Consider the following 17339-nt stretch of genomic DNA (forward strand, 5'->3'; position numbering starts at 1 on the left):
GATCCTAGTGAAGAGGATTGTCAGCTATACTTAGGAAAATTAACTCAGTTATAGAAAAGTCAAATTGGAATCTCCACGGAAAGCATCAAGGTCGTCCAGACACGACAATCCCTGTGACCCTAATTAGGAATAAGCGGGTATAGATAATGAATGAATGAATGAATGAATGAAATGAAATTAATTTTCAAGCATGGAAAAGGTACACAATGTCCTCCTCAACATTCTCCACCTTGCTTGCCCTTACCCTGTGGCCTCTCTTGTGTATAGTCAGTATTGTTTCTTCCTCTCTATTATATTAAACATGAATTAGCAGCACCTTGATCAGCACCTTCATCACTCTTGTGTTGTAATTTGTGGTGCATCAGAGTGCAGCGTCATTTTACTAACAAAGTAATTACCATGCCATCGGCCAGCTCTCTGACCTCAACCCCCACACACCTTTAAACCTTCCAACTGCACCGTCCTATCAGGCTCAGATGGAACATAAAGCATAAGACAGGACAGGAGATATACCCAGCTGTTCAAGCATGGGGGGATTAATAGGCGCCCATAACCTTTTACTGTGGATTCCACCGAGCGAAAAAGGTCAATCAGATTCATGAGAAAAGAGACGTGGATGAATGTCTGTGCTTAATGAACGTTGTATAGCACCAAGACTTCTGTTGCACTCTCCTACATGTGAATTGGAAAGCATTAAAAATAAATGGGAGGCAAAGACAATTCAGGATGCACATAAAAAGGCCTGTAAATTCATAGGGTAAGCAGACAAGAGAGGGACATGAATACACTGTCTCGATCTAAGGAAGACAGAGGGACACTGTGTTACTGCTGTAAAGATTCAATTAATTATCCCTCCATTGTAGTTAAGGGAGGATAAAACACCATAAGAAAAAGATATGAAGCTTAACCAGAATCTCCACAAGCTGTCTTGTGTTTTTCACTTGGTGACCAATGATGACATATTTCGTGTCGTCCTGTGTTTGGTAAACTCCTTGTTAAACATATCTGTGAATAAAAGCTATTTCAGCTATTTTCTTACCAGCATGAGGGTGCAGATTAGGAAAAAAATGAAGAGGGACTTTTTGTTGAATTCAGTTGAAACATCCCTTCAGCACCTCTGCCCCAGATAGCTGAGAGAAGTTAGATGGGTGGTTATGCAAGTGTCTCAAAAGAGATATTGTTTTTAAGTGTAGAAAGAAAACACACACATACATGCACACTTTCTTTACAGCCAGACACTTACTTACAAATAGAGAACCGACTTCCCAGCCAGCCAATGAGAGCTGACACACAGCAGAAGAATGAGCTACTTCTCAGTTGTTACTTAAAGCCTGGCCAGAGTGCCAAGCCCCTCTGTGTGTGGCGCTGCAGGTTGGCACGCTCACAGGGGGTTTTACTGGGGTGCCGTCCTGAGCGTCAGGCAGCATGCCCAATGTTGACAAAGCCTGGTATCGCCTGCTGTCAGCCCATTCTGTGTGCACCCGGCGGAAAGAATCAATTAGGGCAAACTCACAACAGAGCACTTTAATATTTGACTTTTAATCAGTGGGCAGAAGGCAGGCTTGCAGCAAGCTGGCAGTTTCCGCCTTGTGGATATGAAACATGAGGGTCAGGAACATGCTCCCACATTCCCCAGGGAGGACGTGGAGAGTCATTTTGGGGGAAAAAAAGCCTCAAAAAGGCTAATCCCCCAAAGTGTTGTGGGCAAATATCCCTTCATCACTCACAATATATCAATAGCACCTTATGCAACCAACTGCAAGAAATAGATGAGAAATATCACAGAACTCCGTTCATAAACAACCAGAGCTCTGTGGAAGGGACAGTGGTTTAGGAGAAGAAAACTGAATTGATGAGGTCTTCATTCAGCAGATGAACTGTGCCTTTGAAGCGTTTCTCTTGCAGACTTTTGGTTCTTATTCTGCACTGCCGAAGGCCCCCTCTGCCAGCAAAAAGACTAGGAAAAGAGAAAGAGATGAATACTGTCCTCATGCTGGGGTTTTGAAGTGGAGATCAGTTCTCAAACAGAATAGCTTACCAAAGGCACATCATTCACCTGTCTACTCTTGCTAGTGTCACGGAGACAAGAGGGAAAATCAAAGTTCAGCTCCCTCAAATGCTCCGTCAAAAAAAAAAAAAAAAAAAAAAAAAAAAAAGTTACGCAGTCAGGCAGATTTTTTTTCACAAACAAAAGAGTAAACTATCATGGCTATATTAGGAGCTGTTTGTAGTGAGTTGTTTGTTAATCAAAAAGGGGAGTTGATTGCAGCCGCACATACTGATGTTTTTGCAAGTGATAATGAGTCAGCTGTGCACAGCTGTGCTCATAATATACCCACATGTGCTGAGAGCTGCTTCTTCTGCTGCTACCCAACTGTTCACACAGGATGACTCTGGTCACAGCAGCAGCACAAGTGTGTTGTTGGAGAACAGCCAACAGGACTGTGGTAGAGCTGTGGTGGTGATGTGTCAGAGTCATGCAGACTTATTGCCTCTTTAAAACAGTGTTTGCACAAAAACATTTCCATTTTTAACCAATGACCTCTAAACGCTGAATTAAAACATTAAACATGGCCTGTGTTATTGTTGCTTGTTTAGTAAACACATGAAGCTGTTTTATAGCCCAAAGCCACAAGAGGCAAAGGTGATTTTTCAGCTATCGATTTAATATTTCTTGGCTTTGTAGCTTTTTCATTAATTCTCACAAGTCTTTCCTGCCGCCTCAACTCCCCCTCCTTCCACTCTCGCTATCTTTCATTTTACTCTCTTTCCTCTCCTTTTCATTTTTAACATGACAGCCAATGAGGGGGCATCTTATGTGGCCACAACACAATCCACAACACCCACAGCTCTCTTTGATCATAGATTCCATCTCAGCGAGGCCAACAATAACCATCCTCTTATTGGTGCCCAATCAAATGGTAATCACTGGCAGGCAGATCAAACGAGGGAATGTGATTTTGAGACCGCCTGAACCACAGTGATGCATGAGTTGCCTCTGGAGGTGACATAGCCCCCACAGTAAATAAAGTGCTGATGTTAGCCTGCTGTGTTGTTTGTTTCTTCTGAGAATCCATGGTAACTGGAGCAACAATAAGCACCTGATTTTTTTTCTGCTCACACAGCAGAGTGATAGCTGGATTGATAGGTCTAAAAAAAAAAAAACAACAGATGCATGATAGGTGGAGACCACACAGACACGGGGGGAGCCTTGCAAACACAGGTAGTGTGATTACATTTCAGCGATGAACTGTGCAGACATGAAGCATGCATGAAAAAAACATCAGAGGGGCAACTACGTATATGTGTGAAAGAGGGAAACGTGAGAGGGCAGAAGTAGATTTCATTTTCAGAGTAAAGGTGAACAGCCTTACCTCTCTTTCTAAACAAGCTGTCTCTGAGGTTCTCTCCTCCCTCTCCTGACTGCCAAGTTCTGTAAGCAAACACAAAGTCCAGAGAGGATGGGTACTTGGATCATATGCAACTTCCACTTATGAATATTATATGGATCCTGGTGCTTCCATTCCTGTATTGTTCTGTCCTAACAGACACCACGAGCCATTCTACAGTCCAGATGCCACTGTCAAGCACCACTCCTCCCTCACACATACCCTGAGGATGCTGACACATATGTTTTAGATGAAAACACCGACAAACTGGAGGATTTGGTGAGAAACAACCACGAGTGGGATATCATACCACATGGTTTATAGTCACACATATCTGGAGGTATTCATACAAGATTTATATTTGACTTACGCCTGAGGAAGCAAGCAATAGTTCAGGAGCTGGTTCAATTAGACCTTTGCCAGAAATAGAGAGTAAAAATGGTCTCATTTTGTACATACAGTAATTACCTCTCACCCTGCAGGACTTTTTTGTGCTAGTGATACTAATCTGTTTCTGTTTGCACTGCTATGTAAGCACTGCTTACAGATGAGCGAATCCTTCCACTGCTTTAAACTAGGTGTCAGAAGCAGCTGAGTTACAGAAAAATAGCTGTTTTCACTCAGGACTTTCCATCAAGCTGCCATCTAACGCTGACACCAAGCAGCCTCCAACAGCGAATTCTGATCATGTACAATACGAGGCCTTGTTCTGCCTGTGCAGACATGTTGACAGGGGTGAAGCTGTCTGATCTGTGATTGGAGAAGTGTCAGTGTCCAGCATGTAAACGTCTGAGCCAAACCAATATATCCATTATCGTGCTGTGTGGTCTGGCCTTTAATCTCTCTACTGCGTAAGCATCTAATGTTTCATATGTCGTCTTCAGTGAGATGCTTCGCACGAAACAGTGCTGTGACGCGCACACACACATACACCCCTCAGGAATACGCAGCAAGGTTAAAAACATGTGAAAGAACATTATAGGCTCACATGCATCTCACTGCCAAGTTGATCCCAGCTGCTCTCTACCCAAGCCAGCTCCGCCAGTCACTCATGGGCACCAAAGAAGTGAGGCTAGACACCTGTGCATGTCTATCTTTCTGTCTTTTCATCTGGAGCAATAAAAAAAAAGACCTGTCGAGGCTCGCTTTGTGTAGCATGTTCCCATCTTAACTGATGTAGACATTTGAAGCCAAGGACACGACGAGGAGGAGAAATTTCAGTTATGTGGCAACAATACAAAACAGCAGAGAGATCATTTATTTTGACAGGATTTTACTTGGCCAAAGATGACATTCACATAAAATTGCAACATTCAGCAGACACCGCAGGCTGCGAATAGCAAAAGTGATTTACTTTCTTTTTCTCTTGCTAAAATAAAAGAGTGACAGATTTAATATAAATAAGCAGAGAGGGGGAGGAAGAAGGGAGGGGAACGAAACAGGCTGCGGGTGACACGGCAGTGTGACAAGCGTGGCAACTGAGAGAAAATGCAACACCTGGCCTTGTCCTTGATATGAATAAGAGGATGATACATCAAAAAGTGACAGGGCAGAAAGATGGCTATTACCCAGGCGAAGAGGAAGATGAAGAGGAAGGAGAGGGGAAATTCACCATTTTTAGTAGTGGATTAAAAATACACCAGGGTTTCATTTAATATTCCTTTCTCTACAGAGCTCCTGTGTTAATGAATCATGTTTTATTAGTTACAATAATCTCTTCTTGGCAGAGTTACACTAAAAACGTAATGACATTTTCAAGCAATAACCTCAAATGACCATGTTAAATAAAAGCAATAGAACGACTTCATCGTTGTTGCACTGAGATAGGCTGGAATGAGCTGTCTTTTCCAGCTGATCCTGATGAAGTTTGACTGAGAGGGGAAATGAGCGGGACCTGGAGGCCATGTTTTCTTTGATTGTCTGCATTCTCTCTGTCAAGCAGGAAGTTGATTGATTTCAGCAGGGTGGAACCACGGCTCTGCTCCGATTGATCCGTCATCCCTAATTTCTAAGCCACCACAATGGACCATTCCTATTAAATACTACCTTCCTTCCAACATGCCAATGCTGCATTAACTACATGTTTGTCTTTTCATTAACTACATGTTTGTCTTTAGTGCATTTTTTACTTAATTTCTTACTTCTGTCTCCCACTTCTCCACTCCTGTTGTATTTAATGTTCAATCAAATAATGTTGATCTGAATCTGGATTTTTTGATGAGGTAACTTGGAATGGGAATCGACTGCTTCACTAATGGATGGATTTTGAAGATTATAATGAACCGTGCCATGATGAATGTTGAAATCTGGGATCTGTATGGGTGTAACGCGAGGAAGATCAAAAGATTCATTAGATTAGAATCAGATCAAACACAGTCAAAAGTTGTGAGGACAGACAGAGAGGAGGAGTGTGTGAGTGAGAGTGGTCGACATGACAGAAGCAGAAAATCACACGTAGTAGCTGTCTGACTCAGAATCAATTTTATACAGATACAAGGAATCTGCCCGTAATTCTGTCCTTCACAAGAACTGTTTGGCATGCCAATCTCTTGATCCGTCCACCTTAAGGGTGCAGTCAGAAAAAGCAGTTCAGTCACAGGTCAGTTGTGGCCCGATGTACCCGACCTTAAAGCCGTAATCCCACTGCTTTGGTGGACTGAGAAAATCCAATTTCAGAGATCTGTAATTCCATAAACCTTATTAAGCACAACAATAGCTGCTACACCCTGAGGGAGAAGCATGAGGGAGGGGTGAGAGTGCAAAGGAGAGTTGGAAGCTGGCATTGTGACCAGGCTAAACATAGGGACAAAGAGAGGGTGATGAACACAGAAATGAAGATTAAGGTAGTGTGAAAGTGTAGCAAATCAGGGAAATGAAAACACAGAAAACAGAAATGCTCCGGCATGACTGCAATGGCAGCCAGGCATATTTATATTCATGTATATTTACATAAATATACATATATTATGTGTATATTATATTATATATACATATATTATGATAAATGCAGTGTATACGCAGTATATATACATACACACACACACACACACACACATATATGTATATATTTATACAACATATATTTATGTGTGTGTGTATAGTGTATATAGTATATACGTAGTATATACCATACATATGTATACACACACACGCACATATATGTGTGTGTGTGTGTGTGTGTGCGTGTGTATAGTATATACTACATATATAAAGCATTTACCATAATGGTCCCTCCTTCTTTGCTAAAGTGGAGAGAAGGTTTTGGATGATGCTTTATATCCCAGTATATGAATAGATTTTCAAAATAGAAAATAACCTATTTTAGTGGGTTCGGGTTGTCATGTCCTGGTATCGCCACTGTATCCTGCATTCATTTAATTGTATCATTAATGGGCCACTTAGACTGCTGCTATCTGAGTGCTCTCATTGATTGTTTGCCTAAATCCAGCAGAATGGGATGCGTCTAATGGCCACCATCTCAGCACACACTCAGTGAGAGCAGAGTCAACAGCAAGCAGTGGAGGGGAGACAATCACAAAAGAAAGAAGGGCAGACATGAGTAAAACCAGGTGGATCCTGTGTGAGAAGGGAGGGCGGGGGGGTGTCGAACTGTAGATAAAAATAATTACAGCAAAAATTGCAACCTCTATAATTAGAGTTTGCTTATCAGACAGAAAAACTGTTCAGAAAAAAAAAAAACTTGAGTCAGATTTTGGCCATTTTCCAAAATCACACAATCTCACTGCTCTTAGCAACCACAGTTAATTCTGTCCTAAATTATTCACAGCTGTAACAACACTGTAGCAAAATGCCACTGATAACCCTAGGATCTAAATGCTGATTAGAGGAGGAGACTGCAGCAGGGATTTAATACAAAATCTGGACATATAGCAGGGCCTTAGTGGCATCTCTGCTGTTTGATACAGCAAGTGAGAAGGGGCATCTAGCCGCTGTCTCTCCTGAGACAGATAGGGCAGTGAAGCCCGTGCTCTGAGGCCAGCAAGGTATAATTACATTTCCCCGGGGAGAATACCGCAATAGCTCAGCCATACAGAGGGAAGAAATTGAAATCTAACTGCACTCAACACAGCAGTCGAAGAGGTGTCCACACGTGAACACTGGGAATCACGCTTCCATGTACGGTGTATAGCGAGCTGATGTGGCACAGGCAAAACCACAGGGAGACAGATCCCACACACATACTGAATCACATGCACATACAAACACACACCAACACACTTCCCCTTATTTTCTCCTATCTTTACACCCTCTTGAGAGAGGACTGTTTGAGAGGCGTTGTCAAAGAGCGGCTCTACCTCTATCATTAGAGCTGAGGGGAGCAGCAACATTGAGATTTACGCACAGATTTTCTGATGCCGCTGATATCGCAGGACCTGTTAACAGCAGCTCATACATACAGATGAACAGGGACTGAGAGGTAACACGTGACTGCTGTTTACTGTCAGCTTACTGTTAATGTATTCTAGAGGTTGGTTGAATGAATGAGTAATGAAAAACTAGTTATCTCTCCGTTTTGTAGTGTTTAATTTGTAATTAAATAAATACATACAAATATATTTCAATGTAGCCTGTAAAATCATCTTTCTATTGAAGCCACAAAATATAAGACAATCACGAGCTGATTACTTTGATACGCCATGACATTTAATTGCTTTCTTTTTTTAATTTTTGGGTCTTTGTGGTGGAGTGCAGCCATGTAACGGTGCCTGACGGCATGGCATGCACGGTTAACTACAGCAGAAGAAGCAGTAGTTACAGTGACATTAAGCCATATTGGAAAAATCTGTTTCCATTAGCTTTTATTGCTTCTTCTCAGATTTCATATGTACATTTGCAAATATGTGCACATTTAAAGTGTGCATATAAACAAATGGATAGCAATGCACCACCTGGTGTAGCTATAGAAAAGGTGTTGCTGTTGACATGTCCTACTAAACACAGAGAGACAGCAAGTGGAGCAGGTGTAACAAGCTGTAGCTCTGACAGTGCTGAATAAAGCTAATGGGGGACATTAGCTTTAGGACCCTCTAATCTAACCTCACTGTGTCTAACCAGAAAAAGTCAAAATGGCAGTAAAATGAGCAGATACTGGTGCTGCCCTGGGTGCCTGAGGGCCCACACAGACCATTGAGCAGTGTCACCTTGGCTGCTGTCACTGATATCTGCCACCTGTCACCACATTGCCCTCGTGGCCAACGATGCGGCTGCGTCGACAATAGGTTTGTCGATAGCACTTCCTCTTGAGAGTGTTGATGGGGAACATGTCCTCTGCTTTCATCAACAGCTTGAGTCAACAGCCTCAGCATGCAGCATTAGCATACAATACATATTCATGCCAGTGTCTCCCTTCAACTGCATTGCCAGCCCTCCTGCACATTTTCCAGCCATTTTTACAAACGGCATGTCAAGCGCCCAATTTGCCTGGGAGTCCCACATGGCCTCTTATGTATTCACAGCACGGCTGCCGCAAACAACATCAACAGGTCTCAAGGTCGTCACTCCCCCTGATTGTGTGTGTGTGTTGTGTTCACGGGTCCCAGAAAGAGTGCGTGGACAACTGAACAAGAAAAATAGGCATTCGAGAAAGATATGAGCAAAATAAATAGGTGTAATATGTGTATGTGTGTGTGTGTGAGTGCACTTCATAATGTGGGGACAAAAACCTGTTAACACCCTCAAACTGTGGGGACTCAGCCTTCTTCATAGGGACAGATGCTGGTCCACACCCATGTAAATAGTTAGTGTGACAGCACGGTTTAGGGTTAGGTTAGGGGTTAGAGTTAAAGAAAGTCCCCAGGAAATTATTGTAAGTCAATGTCACCACAAAGAATGAGTACAAATCTGTATGTGTGAGTTTTGCCTTAAGAAAAACATATGCAGTGTGAGTGCAGCCATTGTGTGTTTAGGTTACTGCAGTGCAAATAAGTGATTTTATGTGCACTTTCCACTAAATCAGTGAGAGTAACCAGGCAAATAAAAATTACAGATAGAGAGATAGTGTTTGTAAGACAAATATGAACAAAATGTTTTGTACATCTCGGCATGTGCGCATGTGAGCGGAGTGCGTGACATGGAGCTGCTGTCTTAACATATCTGGGGACTAGCTGACAGGTAGACTAAGCAGGAGCCTCCTCTTTCAGTCCACTGGCATCTCAGTGAGAAAAGAGGCCAGTTGATGTGGGGGTTAGTGCGCCGTGGTAAATAATGAATGCTTAAAGAACAGATCCCTGAAGGTTCTTTACTTTCCACCCTTCTCTCCATCACTGCATTTGTTCATCCATCCACCCATATTGCTACAACACCACAGGACATTCAGCTGTCTCTATCATTAATATTTCAGCCTTCAGGTCAGTGGTCACACCCCCCCCAAACTGCTCCGCTGCTTTTAACCGGCACCACTGGGTGATGACACAGCCTTTTGACCCATAAGGATATTGACAAAACACTGATAGTGAGTACATTGACTGGGACCAGCCTCGTAGACTGAATCGGTGCAGGCTTCTATAAGAGTGGGAGAGGCTGCAAATGTTGAAATGGCGACTCTTGAATGAATGCTACATGGTGGGTACCTCGCCGGTTTCTAAAAAGGTAAGGTCTCACAAGGTAAACGATCCACAACTCGACCTGCCCTTCCTTTGAAAAAAAAAGTAATATTTTCCTTGTTGTAGTTGTTGTTTATACTAATTTTTAATCCCTACACAGTATGCAGCAACAGTCAGGATTATATTTGGTTGAGTAAATACAAAGCAATGCTGAGGCAGTGAATGCACATTTTAAAACAGCAAAGACTGTGAAACAGGAAACCTCAAATTGAAATTAAGACAGACCAAAGACCTGTGAAAACTGTACTGACTTGATCACTGAATATAATGAATTCTCAGCACAGCAAAACAGTGTACTATAAGATGTGTAGAAACATTTCTTAAAGAACCTAACAAAAACACAGCACATGACAGCAAGGTCCATCCTCAAATCTACCAACTTTCACCAGACAAAAAAGAAGCATCTCTCCCCACTGCTCTCTTTCAAAGCAACATGCTCTGTGAAAAGAGTCCAGTGCATGCAATGAACAAGAGGTCTTATTTTTCTTACCCTGATGAGTAGCACCGTTAGCGACTCCATGCATAAATCTCAGGCGAACAGAACAGATCAGAGCATTCAAGTGTAAACTAGGGCAAAGCTCCAGTGCTATACCTTCCAGATACGCTACTCTGAAAGGAAGTCCTGGAGAGGTACAAACAGCCAAACACTGAGTGATATGCATGCTGCACTCTGTCATCTTTCACAAATGCATTCATGCCCAACACAAATTCACACACCTGTTCTGGCCAGTCCAGTAACATCCAGTCCTGTCCAGTCCGTTCAGATCCGGTCCCCTGTGCTGGCAGAGTGAGGAGCTCGTCTCACCCCCATGCAGCCCAGTGCAGACAGCTCACTGTTATAGATGCACTGACAAGTGAAAGGATGGAGGCGTGGTTTCACATGAGATAAATAAAAGAGGGAGGGAAAGAGGGAGGAGTGAGAGTCCCTCAATCTACAATTCAATTTTGCCCTCACTCCCTTTTCAGCTGTGTTTCTGTCTCCCGCATCCCTTTTCCTCTTCTTTTGCATATTCTTGCTGTTATTCTGTCATTTCTCTGTTTCTGTCTTCGTCCGTGTGTTATTCTTCACTCGCTCTCTGTTTCTGTTAGTTTTAGTCTGTCTTGTCTTGTCGTGCTTCCTGTTTCTTTTCTTACAGTGTGACACATTTCCTACACCTCTTCCTCTCTCTCTCTGGCTTCTCATTCACAGGGCAGTAGTGTGTGTGTGTGTGTGTGTGTGTGTGTGTGTGAATGAGACAGTGAAGCAGGGTAGCTCTGGCCATCTGTTGGAGCCTGTGAGCTTCACCTATTCACAGTCTCATAAAGGCAGAGGCACACAGAGGAGTGAGAGAGAAAGGAATGGGAGGGAACGACGGATCAATCTTAATGCTGGAGGGGTGGGGAGGGAAGCCACAGCCTGGCATACACACCGTATCCATCAGGCTGGCACCTCTGTGGCGAGCTGGCGTGGATACGCTCACTGGGTCCAGGCAGCACAGGGGATTTGGCTCACAGTGCATGGGCACGCAGATAGAAAAGAAACACATACCCAAATCAATTTATACAGACGTGCACAAAAGGAATATCTGTGGGTGAGTTCACACACACACACACGCATGCACAAACACACACACAGACACACACACACACACACACACACACACAGACTCTAACTCACACACAAATCCACAAAACCAATTTCCTCTCTGACAAAACAAACAGGATCTATCAAAATGGATAATCCTACAAACTCAAAAAGACAAGGGGATGGAGGACAAGGGACAATTCTACAAACTCACACAGGCACACACATAAAGTCTGCCCTGAATCCTTCCATTATAGCAGAGCTAAAACAGACATTTTCCTGCTCAGTTTAAGCCAGGTATTTCTCCTGAGTGCCAATGTCACTTCCCATACCTGACCAGGAATGAGAGGTGCAGAAGAGGTTGGTGGATGGCGGATGCATCCATCACTGTCTGTGCCAGCCGTCCCATGATGGATATGCCTGTTTATCCCTCTGTGCAGGTTATTTAGATGCAGTCACAGCCAGAGAGATTAGTGATGGAGAACCTCTGCACCTCTTCACCTTTTCTCCCTCCCCATCTAATCAATACCACTCTTATCTATTATCTGCATTTCAAGGTATTTCTCCATAGAAAGTTGAAGCAGGGGTGAACAAGAGATTAATTGTCCACCCCTCTCTGTGTTTTCAATTACAACGCCTGCAATGGATCATCTGTTTGTCAGCTTGGCATATTGTGGTATTTGTGTCACAACAAAGAGATGAAACCCTGCTGCTTTGCGGTATTTTTCTTGTCATAATTGTTCCTCGCAAATGTAAAATATACAATTCAGAGCAAGGGATTTACATAGTATTTGAAGACAGAAAAAATTATACTCACTGCTTTACCGTCAGGTGCATACAACACTAATCCCGGTAAAAGGATGGATTTAACACTATTTATATTCATCTTAAAACAAAATATACTGCTGGAAAAGTGACTATTGTATGCATATGAGTTGATGTCATAAAGGAGCCATCTAGCTGCTCTAACATGTCGAATTACAGACAATGCCCCAGAGACGGCCATGTTTTTCCCGAGCAATGCGAACATGCCAAAACAGCAGCCCAGTGACACCACTTTAGCACATGGTTTATTCATGCTTTCACTCTCTGACTCGCTCTCTCACTTAAGCTGTGTCATCTGGCTGACGTCTAATTAGATCAACAGATGTATTCTAAATCAAACCAGTGTGAACAGTGAGCAGGGTAAACTTTCCTTATATGAAATCTACAGGTTGATAACTTCTAACTTTTATTGTTTCAAACAAATTCTCACAGAGTCAGAAAGAAAAGACACAAACAGAAATTGGAAATAAAAATAAAAAAAAAAACAAGGTGCAAAAAAAAAGAAGACAAATGTCTGTGTTGGCAGAGAGAAATCTCCATACTTGGGGAACACATTTTGTTTTTCTGTTTTCAGCTTCATTGAAAGCAAAGTATGCAAGGCCATGTGTTCCACTTTAGAATGATAGTGCCAAGGCAGGTGCATAAATAAACATGAATGATTTCAATTCTCATAGTACAGAAAGACAGTTATGTTCTATCCTGCTGAGATCTTGTCCTTGGCTGGGAGTGTGCTGTTACAAATGAATGTGTCCCTTTTTTGCGCTGTGTGTGTGCCAGGCTGATAAAAATATCCCTTGTCAGCTGGGTGTGTAAAGAGGAGAGGACTCAGTGCAAATGAGGCAGACCCCCTCACTGTCTTCTCCTCCTTGCCAGCTCTCTCTATCTCTGAGTGCACTCCTGCTATTATTCTCTTGGTTTGGGCTACTTGATCCAAGGCTCACATCCCTCCACCACACACACTCACATACCTAAGAGTGTTTTCATTCCTTGTGGGGACATCATGTCGATTTACATTAATTTCCTGGGGACTTACCCTAACCACTACTTGTTTAACCCTAACCCTCAACCTAACCTTAAACTAACACTAACCTAACACCAAGTCATCACGATAATTTACATGTTGGGGGCCAGAATCTGCATAGTCCTCACAAGGAAGGCCAAGTCCCCACAGTGTGAGTAATACCAGGTGCACACACAAACACACAGACATGTACTTTTATCTTTGTGAGGACACTCATTAACATAATGCACTTCCCAGACCCTAACCTTAAACATCGCATCAAAATGCCAACCCTTAACCAAACCCTGACCTTAATCTAATTCTAACCTTGAAACGTGTGTCTAAAAAAAGTGAGGACCGGCCAAAATGTCCTCACTCCAACAGAATTATGCTCCAAATGATTCTTACAAAGGTAGGACAAACAGACACACACATATCCCCTGCAACTTGCCCTTCATACATTCAGTGAATCCCTGCATGTGCAAGTGGGTCCTTGAGACAGCTCTACATCACCATGGCTACATTATGAAGAGAAACAGAGACAGAAAGAACAGAAACAGTGGGAGAAAGAGAGACAAACCCAGGAGCTGGCAATGTGGAGACTCAAGGACACAGGATTGACAGAACTGAGAATGAGAGAAGCTCTGGCACTGTGAAACAATTCTCCTGGAAATAGCACAACAGCTTCTGCAGGTAGAATAGTAAAAGGGCCATCTAACCTCTGAGCACATGGCTTCAGAGACAGGCACACACATTAACTACCAACCACCTCCTGCACAGCTTTATACTATAAACATACCTCCAGCGTCTGTTTAAATACAGTGCCCAGACACACACCACACATACAAACATTAATTAAAGTCCAAAGGACAGCTTCTTGGCTAATTAGAAATTTAAATAGTCAATCGGTCCCATTCTGCAGCTGTGCTCTTGGACCGTGTTTTCTCCACTCGAGTTGCTTTGGTGCAGAAGGTCATCAGAATGCCAGCCATAAATTAGCCGAATAGCCTGACATCAGTACACCTCGACAACGACGCACGCACATTGTCCTGTCATGTCTCATCTTATTTATTTCATCCCTCCTGTCACTGTCATGTTATAAGTTCTCAGTGAAAATATAAATAGTTAATAATTCAGTTATGAGCGACTATTGTTTTCCTGCAGTTGGTTCCATAGCCTGAGGTGATGTTATAATTCATTTATGAGTGTCCCACAACTCTGAATGGTACAATTAAAAAGAACAGAGGCTTGAGCAAAGTTTTCTCCACCACAGATTTCAAATTTAATTGCTAAGCTTTTAGAATGAATAAGGTCTAAATAAGTAAAATCTTTGCAATAAAATAAAAAATCTTCAATACAGGCAAATGTGACAAGTGCTTTATTCTCCCTAATTGTACTACGGACTGTATATTTTCCTGCAGCACCTTCCTGAGGAGGTTTTGCACTGCTTTCCTACTTATACAGTGACTCTGGCAATGAGAAGGAAACATAAAAACAACAACAGATTTACAGACGTAGCTAAGGAAAAGGAATAAAAAACACTAGAATGATCCAGCTGCATATCTCCACAGTAGAAAAATATCAAACAGAAGTATATACCACATATAGGAAAATTTTAAGTAAAGATGTTGGTTGGCCAAAAAGCCTTTGGTAAAATAAAATTTCAGCTTAAAAGTTCCAGTTTTCATTTATAAAATTTTGTTCACAAACTGAAGCTTGATTGATTGGCTTGTATCTTTCATTTTAGTACAAAACAGTGTATTACATTGATTCTTGTGTAAACTATCTGCCAAAACAATGTGTATTAGTACATGATGTATTAGCACACAGTAATGAGAATTGGGACACCCTGCCAGTTTTCACTAAAGACGCCCATGTTGGTTGATTGTCAGCTGGCAGGGAGAGGTGTACTCTGGAAGGAATAAATCTTCCTCTGTGCACCAGGAGAGCAACAAAAACACCGATACATCACTCGGAGGTTGAAGAGACAACTGCATTGATTTTAAAAGTTGATTAATATGTGGTTAATATTACATTCTTTTTCCTGAAATATTAATGACAAAAACTACATCTGCCCACGCTGTCTTTCTGTACCCTGCATGCCTTTGAAATATTGCTTTGGTAAAATGTTCACATGTACTGTGTTACTGTAGAAATAACCAGCTCAGTTATTTTTTCATAATTAACATTTATAGAGCTGTTATACTTCTGTAAGTATCAAAAGTGAAATAAAATTAAAAAAATTTAAATCATGTGCAGAATGTAAAATCTTATGATAAACTGAATCTTTGAAGAAACCACTGAAATCAAACTGAATGCTGCCAGATTTCCTTTAATATAGAAGAGACACATTTTTGCAGTTTTTCTGTAGTGAAAAAAAAAACAAAACAGTATTTTCTACAGACAAACACCATAAACTCTCAATGGTCAAACATGAATAGTTTCAAGCTTTTAATAAGCAAAGGAAGAACTGACTGGATAAGTCACATGCACTAAAGGTGCACACACACACACACACACACACACGCGCGCGCACACACACACACACACACACACACAGAAGAGATTGAGGAACTGTTAGCCGACCGTGGGATCCACAGATCAAAGAGCGCCCCCCCCGTCAAGGTCAGCAGTCCCAAGGAACACAAGCTGTTACAAGCTAGAGCCAGCATCACATCTCCAGCTAATTAACTAAAACTCCTTTGACGCTGTGCTTTTTGCATTCCTAATGTACAGCACTGTGCAAGTGTACTGCACAGTGTAATCTGCCTCACATATTAAATAGGAAGCGCTTGTGGGTTTGTCTAACAAGGCACCCCAGTGTTTTTAGTACAAATACATTTGTAATCACTTCAAAATGGAGTGAGGGCATCTACACAGAGGAGCAGAATTACTCAGAAACAGAGGTGAATGTTACAATATGATTAATTGAACATCTGTATGTGAACGCGCTTGGTCTACATGCTCAAATGGTGATCACCACAAACATGCCTATACTTATGCGAGCAGCTCATGCATGCACTCAGTCATGCAGGACACCTTGCCCCAGTGAAGTTTCAGGGGCTTCAAGTGGAGCCCTCCAATCTTAGCACTCACTGGAGCGAAAGAAGGGTCTGAATTATAAATCAAGAGGCTTTAAACGGCTATGTAGATTAGCAAGCAGCCGTGTTTAGGGTTCTCAATAATTAATTACTTGTTTGTACCAAAGTGGACGTCGCTTCTTTCCAGTATGTCTCTCTGTGTCTGTAAACATATACTTACTGGTGTACAATCAGGAGCTGGCAGAGGAGGAGTGTGAGGAGGGCTCCTGAAGAGCCTGATGTAGGGGCTGACATCACAGTGAGAGATCAGTGCTGCAGGGAACACATTCTCACAGTGTGGGAATATGGTTTTATACATAAACCTGTCTACAGAGGCTGCTTTACGTTATGAGTTCATGTTTGAGGTTTAAATACTTAAATACTCTAGCATTTCTCAAATGAAATATACCAAATGCAATATTTCTACTGTACAAACTATTTGTGGAAAATACCTTGCATAGTGCATTATTCCTTTTCCTTAGCTACGTCTGTAAATATGCATGGAGTCAAACATATCCTAACATTTAAAGTACATCTGATATCTAATCCTGACCTCTACCTTCTTTATTCAAGGACTAGTTACTACATACACAAACACAATATATAGTGGGTGTCTGGCCATATCAAAGTCAGTGTAATATCCTCACAATTTGTGTACATATTTGAGCATGTACTCTTCAGCAAAGACAAATATAAATTGAGTTTCAGCACCTTCACAAAAGTAAGTAACACGAGCCAGCTACAGCAGAATGACATCTGCAGGTGTAATACTGTGGCTTTCATCATCATCATCATCACATCCCAAAAAAGTGTAAGACAGAGCTCTGCTACTTATCTCAAGCCTCTGGCCACCTCTGC

General features: G+C 42.0%; 1 protein-coding gene across 4 annotated transcripts in view; it reads right to left on the reverse strand.

Moving 5' to 3' along the window:
* The window catches only part of sulf2a (sulfatase 2a), a 31564-nt gene extending 20710 nt beyond the window's left edge, over nucleotides 1–10854 (reverse strand). For 3 of the 4 annotated variants that reach the window (XM_026306050.2, XM_026306047.2, XM_026306048.2), the window contains exons 1-2: nucleotides 10730–10854; nucleotides 3375–3433 (exon numbers count right to left, since the gene is read on the reverse strand). The gene's annotated coding sequence lies outside the window, so the exon portion shown is untranslated. The remainder of the gene's footprint in view (nucleotides 1–3374; nucleotides 3434–10729) is intronic. The other variant, XM_026306049.2, reaches the window with a different exon arrangement.
* Nucleotides 10855–17339: the final 6485 nt, after the last annotated feature.

The sequence above is a fragment of the Mastacembelus armatus genome, chromosome 5 (genome assembly GCF_900324485.2).
Source record: "Mastacembelus armatus chromosome 5, fMasArm1.2, whole genome shotgun sequence".
NCBI lineage: Eukaryota > Metazoa > Chordata > Actinopteri > Synbranchiformes > Mastacembelidae > Mastacembelus > Mastacembelus armatus.